Below are 22,772 nucleotides of genomic sequence, written 5' to 3'. Positions count from 1 at the left end.
TGAAAGAGTTTGTGGACATTCGCAGGCTAGAATACATTTCTACATAATATAAAACTACCTGCGTGTATAATGCTAGGTGTCAGGGCAAAGATTCTGATATAGATTTCTCCTGGAGAGGCTAATTTTCTGGCCTGTGTGTGTGATTTTTTGAAAATGAGACTCTACTCCCACCCCACCGCGACATGATGTAATGTGATAAAAGACTTAAGCTGTCACAATTTGTCCTCCTACATGCTGTTTACATAGACCAGGTATAATGAGCCTGAGTTTGTTTGACAAGGCTACTGCCATTTTTCTTGTGATGGGCACTCTGGTACCCTGGAGAGCTATGCCCAACATTTTTAGACAATGCTGTGTTTGAAGGACCAGTGACATGACTCTGTCAAGCTGCACCCTGTCATTCTAAATCTCAGAAGTTAGGGTACAGGAGAGGTTGTTTGGCCTATAGCAAAGGCTCCCTCTGCCAATTAAAATCATTTCTGCAAACCAAGATAACACACACACGCACACTTGCTTTTTTTGCAGAATATATACAGGTTGCAGAATTCATCACAGCATGGGGATCTTTTGTAAGCACAAAGATTCCATTGGTCTGGTTATAGCTGAAATGGGAGGAATATACGAAGCTACCAAGTCAGAGGTTGGGTCCATCTAGCTGAGCCTTGACAACTCTTGGCTGACAGAGGCTCTCCAGAGTTCCAAGCAGAAGTCTTCCCCAACTTCAACCAGAGATAAGAAGAGCCTGTTCAATTGTGATGCCTGTGGGAAACACAATAGCAGGACCTGAGAACAAGAGCACTTTCTCCTTCTGTGGCTTCCAACAACTGGTATTCAAAAGCATTACTGCCTCCGATCATAGAGGCAGAGCATAGCTGTCATGACTAGTAGCCATTGACAAGCTTTTCCTCCATGAATTCATCCAATCCCTTTTAAAGCCATCAGTTTAACCATGTGCTGTGTGAAGATGCCAGGGTCCTGATCTAGGATCTTCTACCTGTGCAGAAAGTGCTCTCCCATTGAGCAAGGACCTGTTCTCTGAATGCCTGTGTTATGTGGACCAGCCCTTTGTCAATAGGAGCTACAGCACAAGGGCACAAGTGTCTTGTGGTGCTGTCTCCATAACTGACCCTAACTGCAGTGTGTGGTTCAAGAGCACAGCAGGAAACTTGTAGTATCTGAGACTTGCTGCTGCTATAGATGCAGCACCAAATGAAGGAGCCTCAGGGGTTTCTTGCTCTTCTTTTTTTGCAAAAGCAGCCTCTCTCTGCTTGGTCTTTTGAAGAATATCCCCCGTCTCACAAATAAAGGAGCACATTACATTGTTGATGTCAACACTGATTGGTGAAGACACCAATAAGAAGGGTGCTGCTAAGGAAAGAGAAATATTAACTGACACAGACTCTGAATCGATGGCATCTCTCTTCCTGCTGGAGGGATTTCACCTCATTTAAAAGCAGCAGGCTTTGATGAAATAATGTATTCCTCCTCACCTCTTCCTCAGCTGTGCACCCAAATGAGAAGCTATCAGCTGCACGATCTTTTCAAAGCAACTCTTAAGTCAAATTACATTCAACTGGCAAAACCTTTCGCTCACAAAGATCCTTCAGATGGCTGATGTCTTCTGACCTCCCCAAGTCAATGTAGGAGCCACTGTGCACATGGTACATCCTTTAATAGCTACCAAGGGATGGAAGTCTCAGACATCTTGGCTATCATGTCAGCAGTGGCGTAGCGTGGGTTGTCAGCACCCGGGGCAAGGCAAGTAATTTGCGCCCCCTAACCTGCTGCCGCTGCCAGCTTCTTCTTGCTGCTGCCTGGTCTGGTCTGGTGTGGTTCTCTCCCGCACTCAGCGCTGTGCTGGGCGGCCGCTGCACTGTCCCTCCCCCAGATAGTCCCTCGCTCTCTCTCTGCACCGCAAGCCTGGCACCCACCCCCTCCACAGTGGGCGGCAACCCAGCGGCTCGGATCGGATTTGCACAGCCAGCACTGCAGTGAGACAGAGTGAGTGAGCCAGGTAGGGGCAGAGAGCTGCGAGTGCGAGCGCGCCCCCCCCAGATGTTGCGCCCGGTGCGGCCGGCCCCCCCTGCACCCCCCACGCTACGCCACTGCATGTCAGAGTTGCATGTGGGCAAGAAAGGCACCATAACTTATGAATATATTTATTTAGCAAGTTTTCCATACTGCCTGACAGCATTTCAGACACAACTGCCTGTGAGTCACTGAGGATTGAACATTGAAAAATTGATGGCTGAGACATGTGCATGTGTGAATCAGTCATTGGGTTTTTAAAAGACAATAAAGTTATTGCTGTAAGCCCCAATAATTTGGCTTAGAAAGAGAAAGTCTCAGGGGAAGCCCTACAAGAGCACACTGAAGTAGTCATATCAGGAAGATTCCCAATGCATGAGTTACAGTGGCCAAGCTATCCATGTCCTGGAAAGGTCAGAGGCAAAGTATCAGTCTATGTTGATCACAGGTGTTCTTCACCACAGAGGCTTCTTAACCCTCCAGTGAAGAGAAGGTTCTAGATAGAAACTTCCCAAAATCATATACCTGATATGCCTGGAGGAGCACAATGATTTTGAGCACTTTCAGTCTGGATTCAGGTCCTGTCTAGGGACAGAACTGGCCTTGGTCACTCCTTTTTCTGGAGAAGGGCGGAAGTGCAACCTTGTTGCTCTTGCTTGATCTCTCAGCAGCTTTCGATACAATGGACCACTATAACCTCCTAGGACTGTTGCCGTGAGGGCACTGTTTTACAGTGGTCCTATTCCTCCTTCTATGGCTGTAACCAGTAATGGCTATGAAACATTATGTGTCTGATTTCCAGATCCAGGAGCTGAGGAGTTTATCAGTTCTGGAAAGAGCTGCATTGAGGAGTGACCAAGGCCAGTTCTGTCCCTAGACAGGACCTGAATCCAGACTTAAATTGCTCAGTCATTGTGCTCCTCCAGGGATTTCTGCAACTGAACCATCACTACTCTTTTTAACACCTTACCCAGAAAATGGAAATATTTGTGTTCAGGTGCCAGCTGTCAAATACCTCAGAGTCTAGAAAGGCTTATTTTAGGAGTGTCTGTATTATTGCCTCCTTCAATGTGGCCACACTGCTCCCTCATGCAGAGATGTGTTGACCTCTCCCTGGACCCACCCAGCCAAACCCATCAGCTAGCTTGAAGAAGCCGTGATGGGCAAAAGATAAGAGAGCATGTCATGAATTCAGCTGCTATAAGCACCTCATCCACATCCTCAGACCTCATCAGCTGAAACTGGTTCCTCAAAATCAGGTTAGATGTTATACAAGACATCTCACCTGACTCCCTAATAACAGCAGCATTCAAGTCAGCATGGAGAAAAGCAATTTTGCCCTCAAATAAGGCATCCACTTACACCAAAAAAGTAGGCACATATATGCATACACTTTGCACAATTTATATGTACGGATGCAAATTTAGAAGTAATTAATTTTAATAGAAATGCAGTATGTCTCATCATAGTGGAGAAAACTGGGATTACTGGGATCAGGTGACCCATGCCTGCTCAATCCAGCTTCTAATTGTTGGTGGTCAACTTCAAACTCTCCTGCTCTCCCTTCTTGCAATTTTTATTATTATCTTAAACCAGACTTGAACCACAGCTTTCTTCAAATAGAGGACTGTATTCTGACAATCCCTTGAAAGAGAGAACTGTTCTTTGTAAAATAAGAAACATGGCCACCCTATCCTCAAATTGCCTGGCAAATTATTTGCAGCAAAGCTCTAATAGTTCCAACACCCCATTGTTTTATCTGCCTAGATATATGCTGTCAGAGAAGATCATGTGTAGCTGGCATTGCTGTGTTGTAGATGACCTGGAAGCACATGCAGTACCTTGGCACCTGAGATAAACAAGCTGTTTTGTGTGGACTCAAACCCTACTCACATGTAGGTTCTGCCTTTAAGGTGTGTGTGACACAACCTCTGCCCCTAGACCCTACCCAGATACCAAGATTTTCATTCCAAGAGTTGGCAACTTTTCCACATCACCACATGAACCCCTTGCCTTCCATTCTTTGCTTAACATCAGGCAGAGGAACCTGATGTTTTTGGACTCCTACTTCCCATCAGTCCCAGCTGGCCTGACCAATGGTCAGGGCTGATGGGGGTTGTAGTTTAACAACAGTTGGAGGGTCACAGGAAGTGCTGACCCAATACATTTTGCTGCCTGAGGCAAAGGACAAAATGGTGCCCACCTTCCATGTCCAGAAGGTGGTTGGATTGAGAGCTGACTCAAATTTCAAAGCTGGCAACAGAATAGCAGAATCCCCCAGCACACCTGAGGGCTGTGGTCAAGTTTAGGAGGTGCAGGACACTCCTGCTTCTGCCCTCCAACATAGGGGAACAGCCAAGGAGGTAGTGCTTACCTTCTGCCACCTGAGGCAGTTGCCTCTCTTTGCCCAATAGTTGCACCAAGCCTAGTCAAAGGTTCACCACTCCTGCTCAACAATATGGAACAATAATGGCCAAATGTCCAGCATGAAGATGTCAGATTACCAGATACGTTCTACTACATGAAGCCACTATAAATGTCTACAAATGTGAGGTCGCTGTCAGTCCCTCATGCCATCATTTCTTCACTGTGTGCTCTCTTTCAAAGTAGTAACCAAAACTATTGTACCTGATCAGTGGTAGGTAATCACTGCTAAATTATAGTCTGTTAATAGAGATTCTTCACATTACAAGAATGCGTAACAAGTACTTAAAAGAATAATTTAATCTTAGAAATGATTAATGATAAGATATTTTCCTCTCTTGTCAAAACAAATGACTTGCTGAAAGTGAGATGGTGGTTCATCAACTTTTTTCGCAGGATAGTCGCAGATTTAGCCTACACATTTGGTTCTACACAATCACTCACTCAAATCTGCTTTCAAGCAGGAGGAGGGTTTTCTCAGTATAATCTCACCCGGAGGGGGTCAGTGGAAATAAGCAGGTTTTTCAGGCGCTTAAAAAGGCAACAACGGTATACAGTATAAAAGAGCGAGAAGCGTCTAATTCATTTTCATCTTCGAAACTATAGATATATAATTTAAGTGGAAGGAATCAATATTAATTTAGAAAATAATGAATATGCTCTCTTTCTAGCCTGTTCCACCCCCTCCTCCTCCGCTTTTTTCTGGCTGTGTGTCTGTTGCCATGGCAATGGGGTTTGCTCACTAAGGGGAGCAGCGCTGGGGTTAATTCTGCCAGTACTTGCCACTTGTCTTTGCTTACCCCGGTTTGCTTCCCTTGTGTTTTGGCTGGGTCCACCAGGGTCAGTGGTCGTTGGGTAATTTAAGACTCTGGGCCTGGCATTCTCAAAGAGAGAAGTACCTCTTTAGATGGCATTGTGCATTCTGCATGACATTCTCCAGGCAAATGCATCTCTGGGGATGATCAGAAAGCTTCCTGCACACAGTGGTGGCTGGTGCCCATTGGGGATGGTGATACCAGTGGTGGACTTTGGGCGCTCAAATTTCAGAGGTGCTCTGGGTGATGCTCAAGTTCAGCACCCCCCCCCCCCACTGCTCATGGTCCATTCTACAGCATTGATTGATTGATTGATTGATTGATTGATTGATTGATTTTATATACTGCCCTAAAGCCACCTGGACTGGATGTAAGAAGACAGACAGGTGGAACTGACTGAGGACAGAAGGAAGTTAAGAACATAAGAATAGCCCATCTAGTCCAGCATCCAGTTCTCACTGGCTAACCAGATGCCTATGGGAAGCCAGCGAGCAGAACATTAGCCCAAGAGCCCTCTCTCCTCCTCTGGTTTCCAGTAACTGGTATCCAGAAGCATTGCTGTGGAGGTAGAGCATAGCCATCAGAGTTAGTAGCCACTGAGCAGGGCAGTGTCCCTTTCATCCTAATGAATGATCCTCTACTACACCTCAGATAAATTCAGAACATAAACTAGGCCTTGAAGGCCTACCTTAGAGCATCATAGCTCTGGACAATCAGTGATGATGACCTTGAAACTCAGCAAGGTGTTGGGTACAACCAGTGCTTTTTTCTAGGGGGATTCAGGAGTACGCACCCCCCTAAACATTTTGTGACTCTTTGTACTTTTGTCCATTTATTGTATTTATTTTTCCCAATTTGAGCTATAAAATGGTGATTTTTCTTGAATCAAAATGAGAGTGCCCCTAAACATTTTTTTAAAGGAAAAAAGCACTGGGTACAACATCAGGCCAGCCTGGAGGGCGAAGGGGACCTGTGTGGTACCATTGTCCATGCTGCTACCATCTCCGTTTCCAGGAAGCCTCTTAATTTAGGATGGGCATAGAGGATTTGCATTTGGTATTGGACCACAGAGACAGATTGGGGACACTGCTGGACAGGCACAGGGTTGGGCATATCTATATGTGCTTCTGTGTGCACCTTTTTTAAACAAAAAGACAGTACAATTGCACAATAGAAAGATTAAAATATCACACCCAAATTCCATGGCAATTCCTCTTGCAATCCTTGCACATTGCCTCTGTTGCTGAAATTCTATATCAAGGTATTGCTAGCTGTACTCTATTCAACAATAATGCCTATCTGTTTGAGTCTTCATAGGGCATTTACATGGCTGGTGAAAACTATTATCCACCTCTCTTGTGTAGTTTGGGGGGTTCTGTTTACTTCCAAACAGATAGCTGCAATTTTCCTCTTGGTCATACTGGCTGGTGACTGAGAGAGGGTCAAGAGGAGCTGGTCTGCCACTGAGAGGTAAGTTGTATACTGTAGATATCGAGGTTCCCCCATAATCCTTCCAGAAAAAAAACATTTCAGATTTCACTCGGAGAGTATGGAAACTCGCATAGATTCATTGAAGCCCTAAGGCCAACTATGGAAACATTTGAGACTGCAAAAGCGAAGTAGTCTTAGAACAATTATTGTGGTTGTTTCTTGTTGGTTTTAACATAGGGCATATATGCTACCTTTTATTCTTCTTCTTCTTTTATTAAAGGAAAGGATCTATATCTTTGAAAATCATACTATAAATACAAACTCCTTAAAACTGTGCACCAGCCAGATCTATAGCATGCCTCTGGCAGAAACCCACTTCTAAATCTCCAGCTTGCTATGGGAGAGGAAGACCTCTATCATGTGACTTTGCTGAACATAGAGATCTCCCCAAGCTAGATAACTTCTACATTCCATTCTGGAACTACAGCCTTGTTGTTTTATGAATGGACACAACACACATTTGATGACTGTCCTCCAGAAGCAAACGGGTGCTATGAGTGAGAATAAGGTTGGGGCCCTAAGCACACTTGCTAGGGAGAAAGCCCTGTTGAACAAAGTGGGAATTACTTCTGAGTAAACATGCACAATTGTGCTGTAACTCAGTGCCCTGGTTATACCTCAGTCTATCAGCAAATCAAGAGATGTGTTCAGAGAAGAATTGAATCACTAACAATCCAGGAAGTTTGCTTTTATCTCACAGCATCTTAGGCCTAGAACACATATGGCAACATTATTTTGAGATAATGAAATTAAATAGCAATTTCTGATCTTCTTGGGCTGCCGCAGTTTTAGCTCCCAGAGTTTCCCCTTCCTTTTGCCTTTGTCGATTGCATATGAAAGGGGGTGTTTAGTCTCCTTCAAACGTACAGCCACAGAATTGTGTGATCTCCTCTTCCCTTGGAAATACAAAAGGGTGGGCATCTTGACGTGACATTTAAAAAACCTGTCCGTGGCTCTTAGCATGTTACGTTCCCTCTCCCAAGTCAAGCTTGTCACGGAGAATGTAGAACAGCAGCTAAATGATAATGATTATTTTGAAGTGTCAGATTCTGATCTTTCCCACATTGTGCCCCATGTAGGATAAGATTTTCCTAATGCATAAACAATAACTATGATTATGATTTTTGACAATGAAGGTGTTGGGGAAATGCTATTCTTGTGTAAAACCTGCCATTTTGGGGAGGGAGAGAGAGAGAGAGAGAGTATCACCCAGGACTATATGTTTTTCATCTCTCCCCCCCCCCCAAAAAATAGAAGTCTGTAGCATCTCTAGCATCAAATGAAAAGACTTACGGTATATTTTAATAGTCCAACACTGCATTATGATTATGATGATGACTAGCAAACCTAAGTCCCACCAGGGGTGGGGGGAGTTGCCCATAGTGGTCTCCCCCAGCAGCATGCTGTCCCCCCCTTGCCAGATTCTAGTTGATAGGATGGGCTACATCACCAAGTGGAGTTTCAGGCTCACTTTACATGTGTATAGGCAGACCCTCCAAGTGTCCCTATTTTCCAGGGACAGTCCTGGATTTACAGAAAACATCTCACTTTCTGATTTGATCACAGAATGTCCCGCTTTTCCTTCGGACATCCCTATTTTCATCAAAGAAATGTTGGAGGGTGTGGAGTTATGTTACCCCTGATGCAAAGAGATATGTGACTATACAACCTTTGAAAGACATCTGAAGGCAGCCCTTTATAGGGAAGTTTTAAAATGTCTAATGTTTTGTTATGTTTTTATATGTGTTGGAAGCGGCCCAGAATGGCTGGGGCAACCTCACTGTGAGAAGTGAAGTTACAGAGAACCAAGCAGAGGGCCTTCTCGATAGTGGCGCCCACCCTGTAGAAACCCTCCCATCAAATGTCAAGGAGATAAAGAGCTACACAACTTTTAGAAGACAGGCAGCCCTGTATCGGGAAGGTTTTAAGGTTTGATGTTTTATTATGTTTTTATACATGCTGGAAGCCAGCCAGAGTGACTGGGGCAATCCAGCCAGATTGGGGGGGGGGTGTAAATGGTAAAATTATTATTATTATAACCCAGTCAGATGGGCAGGGAATAGTAGTAGTGGTAGCAGTAGTGGAATAGGATGTCCCTATTTTCACCAGAGAAATGTTGGAGGGTATGTATATGGGCAAGTGCACACCAGTATTGGTTCAGACCCTGACCTAGGTATGCATTATGTTGTAGTGAAGTTGGCATTCTCCAAAGGGTAGTGTCTGCCAGAGCACATGCATTGGGATGGGACCTCCAGGGCCACTTGGAAAACATTTAATGGCCAGCACTACCCTGTTCATGATGCTGTCCCTGCCGCCAATGTATGCATGTTGGGGGCAGGGCCGGCATGATTAACAGGATGATGCTAGTCACTACACACATGCCAAGTGGGCTTTGAGCTCCATGCAGTGCAGCTGCCACTCAGCTGAGCCACATCAGCTGTAGTGGCAGCCTTGGCAGTGGAGACATGGGGTCCTGCTGGGGACTTGGCATTTGCCCCACCCTGCAGGGTGCTGGCACCAGTCTGATTGCTGTAGATGCTTTTCAGGGATCAGATAACCCGACTGAATGCAACTGCTCCTCTCATACTAATAATTCCTCTGCGGATGTGTCCTGGGACTCTGTACCCTGAGCTGCATCACATAATCTACATGTTATGTTATTGGGGAATTAACCACGATAAGGAACACAGATAGACAGGGTATATCTTGATTTCCATCTGAAGGTAACAGGCAGTTCTGATTGCTGTATCATCTCACCCAGGATGTCTGGAACAGAGTGGAGAGAACTCATTGGGTGCCAGGGAATTTGTAGCTTAGAGTTCTTCTGATACTGCATAAGCTCTTGACTGCTATAAAATTACATGGAAAATGAAAACCAGGTGCATTGAGAAATAAAGGGAGAAATGAGCAAGGGTTGTGTCACATTAAGGAGCATCCTAGCCAGCAAAGATGGTCCACTTGTGGCAGGACATCAATTTCACAAGCCAAGATCCTTTGTCCTTCCCTGCAGGCACAGTACAAATAAATGCGTTTCCTTTTCTCCCTGGAATGTTGGTGCTAAGCAATACATAGCTTTTATTACCGCACCACTCTAGTGCTTTGAAAAGAGGGCAGGGGCTCATGGAAGAAATATAAAAATGAAATAGTGGAGCAATGGGATCTAAAAGTTAAGGAAATTGCTTTCTGCAAGCTGTGTAAACTTCAATTAGGAGACAAAGAGCTCTGTTCTCTTCTCAACGCTGTGCATGCTTAGCTTGCAGTGCAGGAACAAGGGAAGGGCCAGAGCTCAGAGGTAGAGCATCTGATAGATAGATAGATAGATAGATGATAGATAGATAGATAGATAGATAGATAGATAGATAGATAGATAGATAGACAGAGATAGATGATAGATAGATAGATAGATAGATAGATAGATAGATAGATAGATGATAGATAGATAGATAGATAGATAGATGATAGAGATGATAGAGATGATAGATGATAGATAGATAGATAGATAGATAGATAGATAGATAGATGATAGATGATAGATGATAGATGATAGATGATAGATGATAGATGATAGATAGATAGATGATAGATAGATAGATGATAGATAGATAGATAGATAGATAGATAGATAGATATAGATATAGATAGATGATAGATAGATAGATAGATAGATGATAGATAGATAGATAGATAGATAGATAGATAGATAGATGATAGATAGATAGATAGATGATAGATGATAGATAGATAGATGATAGATAGATAGATAGATAGATGATAGATAGATAGATAGATAGATAGATAGATAGATAGATAGATGATAGATAGATAGATATAGATAGATGATAGATAGATAGATGATAGATAGATAGATAGATAGATAGATAGATAGATAGATAGATAGATATAGATAGTTGTTGTTGTTTAGTTGTTTAGTCGTGTCCGACTCTTCGTGACCCCATGGACCAGAGCACGCCAGGCACTTCTGTCATCCACTGCCTCCCACAGTTTGGTCAGACTCATGTTTGTAGCTTCGAGAACACTGTCCAACAATCTCGTCCTCAGTCGTCCCCTTCTCCTTGTGCCCTCCATCTTTCCCAACATCAGGGTCTTTTCCAGGGAGTCTTCTCTTCTCATGAGGTGACCAAAGTATTGGAGCCTCAGCTTCATGATCAGTCCTTCCAGTGAGCACTCAGGGCTGATTTCCTTCAGAATGGATGCATTTGATCTTCTTGCAGTCCATGGGACTCTCAAGAGTCTCCTCCAGCACCATAATTCAAAAGCATCAATTCTTCGGCGATCAGCCTTCTTTATGGTCCAGCTCTCACTTCCATACATCACTACTGGGAAAACCATAGCTTTTACTATACGGACCTTTGTTGGCAAGGTGATGTCTTTACTGATAGATAGGCTCAAAACCCTGGAAAGCCATTGTCTGTCAGCATACATCATGGGTAGCCAACTGCATGCTCTGCCAGTGTCATTAGACTCCAATTCCCATCAGCCCCAGTCAGCATGGCTAATGGTCAGGGGTGATGGGAGTTGGAGTCCAGGAACATATGAAGTGTTGCCTGCTCCTGCTGTAAACGATATATAGCTTGATCAATCAAATGGTCTGACTTGGTATAAGGCATCTTCCTATGTGTTTGACCACCTACTAGGGATGTGCACAGCCCCCCACCCACCAATGATGATGATGATGATGATGATCTTATTTGTAGCCCGTGTCTCTGACTGGTTTGCCCCAGCCACTCAGGGCAGCTTCCAACAGATATAAAAGCAAAATAAAACATCAAACATTTAAAACTTCCCAATACGGGGCTGCCTTCAGATGTCTTCTAAAAGTTGTATAGTTATTTATCTCATTGACACCTGATGGGACGGCGTTCCACAGGGCGGGCGCCATGACCGAGAAGGCCCTCTGCCTGGTTCCCTGTAACTTCACTTTTTGCCTTGAGGCAACCTCCAGAAGGCCCTCAGAACTGGATCTCAGCATCTAGGCTTCACAACGGGGGTGGAGATGCTCCTTCAGGTATACTGAGCCGAGGCCACTTAGGGCTTTAAATGTCAGCACCAACCCTTTGAATTGTGCTCAGCATTTGGTTTTATGGTAACATGTTATTGTTTCGTTTCGTTGCCCTGCTTTCTTTGGATTGTTTTTATGTATGTGAATAATCAACAGTATGGAAATGTCTTGAATCACATTAAAATAAACAAAGTAAACACCAGGAACAAAGGATGCAGAGGCTAGGTGGGACTGACAAATGAATCTGAAATTAAATCCCAGTGATTTTGCATGGGCCCCTTTGGTAGGTTTGCACTCTAATTACTGGTTCAGACAATGCCTGTAGTTGTACAACTCTGTTTATAACAAGGCATGGTGGTAACCTGGCTAGGATCCTGTTCCCTCTTGAATCCTTGTCTTTCCCCAAGCACAGTCAACTTCCCCTCTTCTGCTCATGAAGCCTGTCACTAAAAATTAAGCTCAGTGATTTTGCCAGTCTAAAGAGGGAAATATTGGTTGGTCATCAAGTGAGCTTCATTCTCTTCTCTAAGAATGATAAAATGGATCATCCAGGCAGTGGCAGAGGAAGGGGGTGGGGGATGTGGTATGCCCCAGGTGCCATCACTGAGCGGGGGTTGACAAAATGAGTTTTTTTAAAAAAAAATTGGGCTCACAAAACTTTTTAGGAGTGACGTGGTGGCTTAGGCACCTGCAGGTTCTGCGCTGCCTGAAACAGCAGCATGGGACTTGTGTCTGCCTGCTGCTTCTTCCTCAGCCGCCCTACAGCTGAAGGGGAGGCAGCAGAGAGGCTCCAAGCATCGGAGAGGCTCGCCCCGCCCCTGGCTGCAGGACACGCCCTCGTACCAGGCACCCGAGCGACCAGCTACATTGCTGCATCCAGGTGTGGTGCATAAATATCGGCTCCAAGCAAGCCTCAAGGTTTTTATAGAGAACTTGACTGGGGGACAACTGATTAGTCCAAGGGAAATACCAGAAGAACCCATAATGAACCCGTTCCCCTGAAGCAAACTCTGTCAACTGGAGCATTCATCAAAGTGTGTTTTAGGTTATATCATTGCCTTGAAATGTATGCTCATAATGGAAATGCCATTTGATCTTTCCAAGTAAAACATGACAATTAAAGTCAGCGCCCAACTCTCGCCACATGATTAAACTCGAGGTTCCATAAAACCCACCTTCTCCTACTCCCTGTTTTAGATGGTATGGGGTTGTATTTCATGACCATTTCTCTCTGGCGTCCATGTTGGTTCCGAGTACAGTGGTACCTCGGGTTAAGTACTTAATTCGTTCTGGAGGTCCGTTCTTAACCTGAAACTGTTCTTAACCTGAAGCACCACTTTAGCTAATGGGGCCTCCAGCTGCTGCCGCACCGCCGGAGCACAATTTCTGTTCTCATCCTGAAGCAAAGTTCTTAACCGAGGTACTATTTCTGGGTTAGCAGAGTCTGTAACCTGAAGCGTATGTAACCTGAGGTACCACTATATTGACTACACAGAAAACAATAGCAGCAAACCTACCTCTTTCTTTCACAATTCCACGATAAATTATTTGAGATTTTGTAACAGACTCCGCTGACTGTCTCTATCACCATTGCACTGAAATTTAAATTGTGTACCTGTTAATAATATTTGAGGAAAGTGCATGCATTATTTTCAGGAATAAAAGCAAACTGTGCTTAATAAAAAATAATGCGTGTGACAGATATCATCTGGCTTTATTGCATGTCTAAATAATTTGCCCTCTGGTGGCTACTGGAAATGGAGGGGGAGATATATAGGGTCCATCTCTACTTCACTGCATACAGGTATTAACTGGAAGTGATATGTTACAATGCTTCACAGGAATAAATATGTCACTATTATATGTCCCTATTAAAATCCTACCCTTTCCCATTACATACTGCTAAATGTTCTAATCCTCCTGCTGTACCTAGTACAGGTACATAGTACCTGTACTACATAGTAACCTATGCAACACTATTTTTTTAAAAAACACAAAAACAAATAGCTGCTTATCTTTAAGTTAAAGCAGGGATGGGGAACCTGTGGCTCCAAGTGTTATTAGACTACAGTTCACATCATCCCTGACCACTGGCCATGCTGGCTGGAGCTGATGGGAACTGGAGTCCAGAAGGCCACAGATTTCCCATCCCTGGGCTGAAGATATGCTGGTGAAAGACAACAGTCCTGCAGTTTGTTATTAACTGCTGAAAATGAGCTTGACTGGTGTGTGACTTGGCAGGCTGTGCGTTACATGGTGCATTAGTAGTCATTCATCTGCATTTTGCATGTACCATAGCTAAAGAATGGGACGTGGGTGGCACTGTGGTCTAAACCACAGAGCCTAGGGCTTGCCAATCAGAAGGTCAGCGGTTTGAATCCCCACGACGGGGTGAGCTCCCGTTGCTCAGTCCCTGCTCCTACCAACCTAGCAGTTCAAAAGCACAACAGTGCAAGTAGATAAATAGGTATGGCTGCGGTGGGAAGGTAAACGGCGTTTCCGTGCGCTGCTCTGGTTCGCCAGAAATGGCTTAGTCATGCTGGCCACATGACCCAGAAGCTGTACGCCGGCTCCCTTGGCCAATAAAGCGAGATGAGTGCCGCAACCCCAGAGTCGTCCACGATTGGACCTGACGGTCAGGGGTCCCTTTACCTTTACCTAGATAAAGAATATTTATCTCCCCTCCTCCACAGCTTTAACTTCTGTAAAACTAGGTAAGGGTAAAACTAGGTAACGTGAAGAATAGTAAATCTAGCAACAAAATAAAAGCAAGCTGTCAGAGCTGCTTCCAGATCCTAGCTCACAGAGGATCACGCTAGCCAGCAATCACTTTGTAAAAGTCTTTATTGAGTTACAGTTTCCATTCTCCAGCTGCTGCGTGCAACTCTACGTCTTATGGGTTAGACCGGCGAAGCTCCGTCTGAGTCTCCGCCCCTTGTACACCAACTTAATATCCTAGCCTTACTCCACCTTTTCCGCCTGACTGTTCTTCTCTGGGTCCCTCTGCCCCCCTGGGTCTCTTCCTTCCTGGATTCTTCTGACGCCGACCCCCCGGACCCTCCTGCCTCCTTGCGCCGGGCTTTAGGACCTGGCTCCCTTTCCGGGCTGCTTACTGCGCCACCTTCCTGTGCATTTGAACTTGGCGCGCGCGCCCAACCTTCCACTTTCCGTCTGACCGTTTCTTCGCTCCCCGATGGAGGTGTGGCCACTCCTGACTCGTGCCCTCCCTCCTGTTGTGAGCTGCCAGCGCTTGATACCTGACGCCCTTCCTCTCCCCTGCTCTCTGTTGGTGACGCTGGTCCCGATTTCCAACTGCTCCCCTCTGAGCCCCCTCTGGCCCTTTCCTCCTGGGGTGTCCCCCTAGGCTCCCCCCTTGCCCTGGCCACTGGTGCTCCTTTCTGTGAATCTTCTGATTCACTGGAAAGACTCGGAGATCTCGGGTCGTCGTCATCACTCATCCTTTCTTCTGCCTCCTCCCCCTCGCTCTCTGTTTCCTCCCTTGCCCTTGCCTCTGCTCCTGAACCCCTGACACAAGCCATTCTCAATGGCCAAAACAGGGAGAGTTAGAGTATTTACAATGAGAATTTAATTCTAGTCCTGTTTTTTCACCTTCTGGACACTTCACCTCAGTTCTGTATACCTGAAGGAGCTTCTCCACCTCCACCGTTCAGCCCAGACACCGAGATCCAGCACCAAGGGCCTTCTGCCGGTTCCCTCACCAGGGGCAGAGGAAGGGGGGTGCTGCGGGTGTGGGCCACCCCGGGTGTCACCAAAGGGGGGAGTGACAAAATGCAGAGAATATTTATAATAAAAAACATAGAATCGTAGAGTTGGAAGGGACCTAAGGGTCATCTAGTCCAGCCCCCTGCAATGCAGGGATCTCAGCTGAAGCCTCCATGACAGATGGCCATCCATGAAGGGAGAAACTTCCATAAACAGCCCAGTGGGAACCGAGCATGTTCAGTGAGGACAGAATGCTGACTGTCACCAGGAGGGATAAGAACAGAAAGAGGAGAAATGGAAGCACGTAGCACCCCCACGCTGCAACATTTTATTGCAGCTCCCCCTGCTTTGTCCTAATTTCTATGCAATTCCACATCAGTTTGCCAGTTTTGTGCATTGCTTCACGGGCAGTTTATAAAACAAAACTTGTTATGTTAATATTTCTGTTGTTTGTTTGTTTCATTGATGAATCACTTCCCAGGAGGCATTCTGAAGTGATTTACAGTGTAATAACATATATATTCGAGAGTTACTTATATAAAAACAGACCTACGGTTCCCAGAGTGGATTAACAATCAATCCCACAGGGAGCTCTGGGAACTGTAGCTCTGGGAGGAGACTAGGGGTCTTTTAATTACTCTCAGAACCCTTAACAAGCTACAGCTATAGCTCCCAGAATTTTGGTAACAAGCCGTGACTGTTTTAAATGGCATCATGGTGCTTTAAGTGAATGTGGTCTACATTTCTAACATATTATAGAGTATATTAAGGAGGGGTACATTTTAAAATGTCCTGAGGAGCCCATGCACAAATGTAGGATGCTAACATTGCATTTAATGTGTAGATACACACATGCGTATGCACACACACACACACAGGGGGATCTAGTAAACCTATTTCATGTTGGGTGAGTGCAAGGTGCAGTCACAATGCCCTTCATCCATAGGCTAATAGCCTATGCTTTGACCATGGTCCGCTTTAATCTCTCATTGCAAATGACCAGTTATTCCTCGTATGCTGACATTTCCCCAGTTACCACCTGGCAATGGAGGCCCCGGAAACCAAGGGTTAGAGCTCACCAAAAGCTTATTTCCCTGCAGCGTGGTGACCGGATTACTGCTGTGATCACCCTCTGCAGATCAAAGAAGGACTGGGGTAATTTGTGTGTGTGTTTCCCTGGTGCACTGCAAACCTCTAGAAACAGAATGGAAATGAAGAGCAGCACACACACACAAAAATACATCTCTGGGAGCCTTTGCTGAGAACAGACAAAGAATACATGTTGAAATATATCTCCCGTCAGCAGAATAATTTCCAGCGATGTTTAGAAATGCATATAGCTTAATTTGTTTTAGACAAACTGACTAACAAAGCAATATTCTTGAAGCCAATTTGGGGCGGGTGATATGTTAAAATAGCCTTAAGCTTGTCGTCCAGCCACCAGGACTGGGATAATATGGCACAGCTTGCTTCTAGTGACGCTTTGCCTAATGTGCCACCTAAAATTATTTCCCAGGATTGCTAATGAAAAGACTCTCATCCTTTCCATCACTTCGACTCTCCAGCTTATGAAAGAGCAGGATTTCAATGAGCCCTGAAGATGGATCTTAAATAATGGCTTTTATATTTTCAAAGGGAGAGCAGGCATTGCTTCCTTGACCAACTTTGGATATCTTCTTGCACCAGCACAAACTTGGCACCAATCTCATTCACACTAAGCCCCACTGAACACAGTGAGGCTTACTTCTGAGTAAACATGCATAGAGTCCTGCTGTTTGGCTGAAATCCTATGAACATTTACCTGGGAGGAAGCCCTACTTACTTCCAAGCAAATTTGTGTGCAGCAAGTCTAAGTGACCTTTCTCCTTCACTCCGTATGGATAACTCAGCTGGTTAGAGCAGGAGGCTGATAAAGCCAAGGTTTCAGGTCTGATCCCCAAATGGGACAGCTGCATATTCCTACACTGCAGGGGTTGGACTAGATGATCCTCAGGGTCCCTTCCAACTCTATGATTCTGTGACCATGACATGTAGCAGTTTAGTTTAGTGGAACTTTTTAATCATGCCACCTTTCCCAATAGGGAAGACTACATTTCCAACAAGTGTGTGCCCTGCAGCTTCCTGAATAAATCTTTTTATACCACAAATGTTCTGTTTGGGGGGCTTTTTTGTCCCACTTGTGTTTTGCTCTAATGCGAGAGTGTCTCTTCAAAGCAAAACAATCCACTTTGTTGTTCTGGCGCCACATTGCATCCCACTAACTCCCTCTGCCCTGGTGTCGTAGGGAAATGCCTTATAGTATTTCTAACACCAGCCTATCCCATGGCAAGAAAGGGGAGGAGGTTGCTTGAACAGTCATAAGAGTGGGAGGCAAAATCTCCCATTAAAGCCCCCCAAATCCAATGGTTGGGATTTTCCAGTCTCCCACATAAGAGACCTCAAGCAAATGTCAACAATACAACTTTTACTTTCTTCCAGCAAAAGGAGAACAGCTGTTTGTTTTACCAAGGTGGAAGATTTTCAGGCTGCAGCTCCCATACCCATTTACTGGGGAAGATGAGGAGCAAAGCCCATTGACACTGATGAACTTCTGGCACCAACTGAAAACAATTCTATTAGGCCTTTGAATGGGGGGGGGGAGAGAGAGAGAGACAAGGGGAGTGGCTGACCTGGCCTAGAGATGGTGGAAGGAGGGAGGCATGCATCTGCTCCAAAATGGAACCAAACGAAAGACAGGTTTTGTTATGTACTGAAGTTCTCACCCTGGGCCAGCAGGGGGATACTGTAGATAGTTATGCAAATGAAGGATCGAAAGTGACGTTCAGTGATTGGATAGTTTTAGAAAATGGCAATAGTTACATTGTTCTGGAGCTCTATATAAGCAGGCTGACTGAGCTCCTCAGCTTAGTTCTGTTCCAGCTTACAAAATAAAGAGATGCTTTGGAGAAATCGCTGTGTCGTCTGCTATGTCAACCCACAGCTTAACAGGTTTCTTCTTCTAAGTGCAATGAAAAAGATGTTGATTCCAAAAGTGTGTGTGTGTGTGTGTGTGTGTGTGTGTGTGTGAAGTGCCTTTCCCCTTTTCATCTCTCCACCGCAGTAAGAGGAGCTGGGGGGAAATTATTGTGGGACACGCTCCACCTAAAACTGTGGTTGCTGTAGTCAGTTTCACTGAGCTGTGGGTGAAAACCACATCCTGCTGCAATCCATGGCTCATCTCCCGCTGAGGTTGGAAGCTTCTGCAGCATTATCACCTCATTGTGATATTTCAAGATGGGTCACCTCTCACCTAAGAGAGTATTCTGCATGGTCTGGAGGAAGTGGGCAGAGGGAAGTTGTTCTACCTCTCTTATAACCCTAGAACGCATGGATATCCAATGAAGCTGAATATTTGAAAATTCAGGACAGGTAAAAGAACATACTACTTCACATAGGGCTCATCCATACTTCCTTTTGTGCTATGTTTCTAGACACAGGTCTTGCTCCGATTCAAATGTGGGTTTTCCTGGGGGAAGCAGCAGGACCAAAAAAAGAAAAGGAAAACTCAACCAGATCTTGAAAGCCTAGAGCAGGCATGTTCAACAGGTAGATCATGATCTACTGGTAGATTGCGGGGTGTTCCTGGTAGATCCTGGTTGACCTCTGGCCCCTCAGTGATCTCCTTACAAAAAAGCAAAAAAAGCACACACACACACACAAAACAACCCAACTTTGGCTTCCTAAAAAAAGCTCCACAGCTTTGGGTAGATCACTGCCATTCTTTTTACGACAATGGGTAGATCACTGCCAGTTTTTTTTTATACTGTGAGTAGATCACAGTTTATTGAGAGTTGGGCGTCCCTGGCCTAGAGGAAAAGTGTGACTGAGCCCTTAGTTAAGCTATAGAACAGGCATGTCCAACTCCCAGCCAAACTCTTGTTGAGCTTTTTTGGGGGAGCCAAAGTTCTTGAGCATTTATTTATTTATTTATTAGCACTCAATCAGGATCACACAATCAACAGGGGAGGCATCATGCTAGGAATAGCAGCTGCTGGGAATCACAGGTGGGCAGAGTGCTTTTGTGCTCAGGTCCAGCTTGCAGGCTTCCCACAGGAATCTGGTTGGTCACTGTGAGAACAGGAGGCTGGACTGGACGGGCCATTGGCCTGATCCAGCAAGCTCATATTATGTTCAATTCTAGCAGGGGCAAACAGCATCGGCAGTGGAGTAGCCTGTAACCACCTGGATGCCATCATGATCACAAATCACCAAAAATGCACAATTTAAAAGGATGTAAGGGGGGAGGGTCTTACAGTTACTAGTTGGTCCTTATGTTTCTTATACAAGATAAGAGCCTCAAGAGCAGCACAAGCTGCTGTACCTCTGCATCCTAAACTTTGAATCACCCCAAATCCTACATCCCCATGACCAGGAGTCTAACCCCCTTCAGATGCCCCAGCAGTGACTCTGGTTGAAAGCATTGGTTTCACCCAACACACTTTAATATATTATTCCCACAGCCACACAGGAATGAAGTCCTGGTGTTCGCACCCACAAATAAGCTTTTGGCTACCCTAGATCATACACCCCTCCCCACTACTCCAAAATTTGCCCCACATTAGATCACCTAAACTGGCATCTTAAAAAAGTATTGGTGGGCACACAAGTGCATTTCTTGGGTGGAAGAGTCCCATCATGTCAAATTTCTGAAAAAGAAAAAAATTATATACTCCTCTAGAATGCTCCTATCCAAAACTTGTCTTCCTTAAAAAGAATTCCTCTTGATTTTGACTTTGAGCTAACTTTCAAGAGACTATGTTTAGGACTGCTGCTGTCTTTTACTTTCCTTTTTATTATTCAGTTCTAATTTCCAGGAGCTGACAGGTGTGGGTGGTTGTTGTTGATGTTCTGGTTAGGATTTGCAAATCCCCTGTTCCTCATTCCCACTATTACACACAGGTGCATTCAGCACCCAGAACATGCTCAGAGTCATTCTGGCCTCATGGCACAAATTCCAAATCCCCCTGCAGGTTCTTTGAGCCCAAGCTCTCACCATAGTGCATGCACTTTTGGAATAAAGTCTTTGGTTACTTAAATATTGTACTACTTCTCCATTTCCCTACCAATTGCTCAAAACAGGTAACAAAAACCCTAAATCAAAAAAGCAGCAATGAAGTATCAATAGAGAACTCCTTGGGTATTTTTTTTTTTTGTAATAATCAAATAAACCAGAATAAAAATGAATAAATCTATAGCAAGATGTTCCAGCTTTAAAGGAAGGGCCTGGGATTAAAGGGTCCAGCTCAATTCATGAACTGATGAACAGAAGGGGTCCCCAAAATACAGCAGGACTAGCTTATCACATTTTGAAGTAAGGTAGCCCCCCCATAAAGACTAGAGTCTACAATTGCCTACTGGGGAAGGGCCTGTGCAAAAAAATGGGCCAAGCCACGCTTCTGCCTCTCTGCCGCCCGGCCCCCTTCTCTCTCTCTCTCTCTCTCTCTCTCTCTCTCTCTCTCTCTCTCTCTCTCACACACACACACACACACACACACACACACTTTACTAGGGGACAGGGCTCCAACTTGAAAAAAATATGGGGGGGGCAGGTAAGCCCCGCCCGGCAGAATCGATCACATGACACTGTACATGAACACCATTTGAATGGCAATGCCCATCAACTTGGGGGGGGCACTCTCAAATATTTTATTGGGGGGAGAAGACACACACCCCCGCTGCCCGTGAGTAAACATGCATAGAACTGCGCTCTAAGGTTGAGATTTTGCGCAGGCTTACTTTCTTGGACTCTAAACGTGCAGTCGATGAAGCTTACCTCCAAGCAAAGCTGCCTTGATTGGGTCAGAGCCATTCACACGTTATGCGCAGGACGCCCGGCCGGGTGCGGGGCGGGGAGAGAGGCGAGTTTCACAATTATCAACCAACAGGACCCTTTTGGGGTGCGGGGTGCGCTTTGTGTGTTGCTGGAAGCCTAGAGTCCCGTGCTAATGTGGAGATAGTGAGAAGGCAATATTTGGTCCATTTTCCTTCCGTGCCACTGACGGAAAACAACCTCCCTTATGTGTTTATCGGGGTTTACTCTTGGGCGGTGTTTTTTTTCTGGGGGGACGCGTACCCCTAAATATTTTGTGAATCTTTGTACTTTTGTCAATTTACTGCATTTATTTTTCCCGATTTGAACTGTAAAATGGTGGTTTTCTTGAGCCAAAATGAGAGTACCCCTAAACATTTTTTTTGGGGGGGAGCGCTGCTCTTGGGTAAGTGCGCGTAGAATTGCAGCCTTCTGCAGGCATCCACAACCCACGTAAGCCGGGAGGCTTCAGAGCTGCTGATTCACACGTCGATCTATGGGGATCACTGGGTCAATTAGCTTTTGGAAGCCCTTTAGGGTACAGAGCCAGAATCAATTCTGCAAGCTTAGTTGCGCCCGAATTTCCAACACGATCCACACAGCTCAGTTAAGCCTAAACAACGTTAAAGAGACCCTCTCCGCACGCGAACACACGCATCGTTTTCAAACCCCTGCGTATGCAAGAACCTGTTTCCTCGGAAGTAAATCCCACTGATTTTTAGGGGACTGGGGAGCAGGTAAGGCTGCAATCCTAACCCACATTGGGGGACCTGACTCAAACCAAAAGGGTCTTTATTCTCACCATTTCAAAAATCCCAAAGCGGTGGGCCAAGCAGTCCAAAACTTAAATTTAACTGGATTGCAGATATTTCCAACATCTACAAGAAAGTGTTCTGCGCAATTGATTTATAAACCAAGTATACTTCCCCTTCCTTCGGTCACAACGCGTGTTAAACTGATTTCTACAATGAAACTGACTAAAGAAAGAAGGACCGTAGCCTGAATATGGTATTACTGTATACGTGTATGGAACAAATTGGGGAAAACTGAGTGTCGGCACAAGCATACCCCAATCGTGTATTTTATTTTTATTTGTTAAGCTTGGAAGCCCCTCCTCCTTGAAGAATTTCACCCCTGATGTATATGGGATATCCTCCTATTTTTCCAACGCGGGTGACAAAAACCCTCTACGTGCATAAGGAGACAATGCAAACCGCCGCCCCCATAAGACACACACACGTAGGGTGGGGGAACCAAATTTAAAAATGGAAGTGGAGAGAGAGAGAGGAGAGGGGACCTCGATTTTTCTCCTCCTCTCATTTGTTTATCTCTGGATTTCCAAACCAGCGACCCCCCCCTTTCTTCTTCTCCTTCTTTTTCTTTTCCTAGGAATTCATTTGAATAGCTTTCAAGCTGCAAAATG

At 45.1% G+C, this 22,772-nt stretch overlaps 1 long non-coding RNA gene across 2 annotated transcripts in view; it reads right to left on the bottom strand.

Moving 5' to 3' along the window:
• LOC309515821 overlaps positions 1-22,772 on the bottom strand; it is a 62,177-nt gene that overhangs the window by 6,147 nt on the left and 33,258 nt on the right. The window lies entirely within an intron of this gene.

The sequence above is a fragment of the Podarcis vaucheri genome, assembly GCF_965113315.1.
Source record: "Podarcis vaucheri genome assembly, chromosome: 12".
NCBI classification, from domain to species: Eukaryota; Metazoa; Chordata; class Lepidosauria; order Squamata; family Lacertidae; genus Podarcis; species Podarcis vaucheri.
The sequence above is the reverse complement of the archived record's forward strand: the minus strand, read 5'-3'. Positions and strand labels throughout refer to the sequence as shown.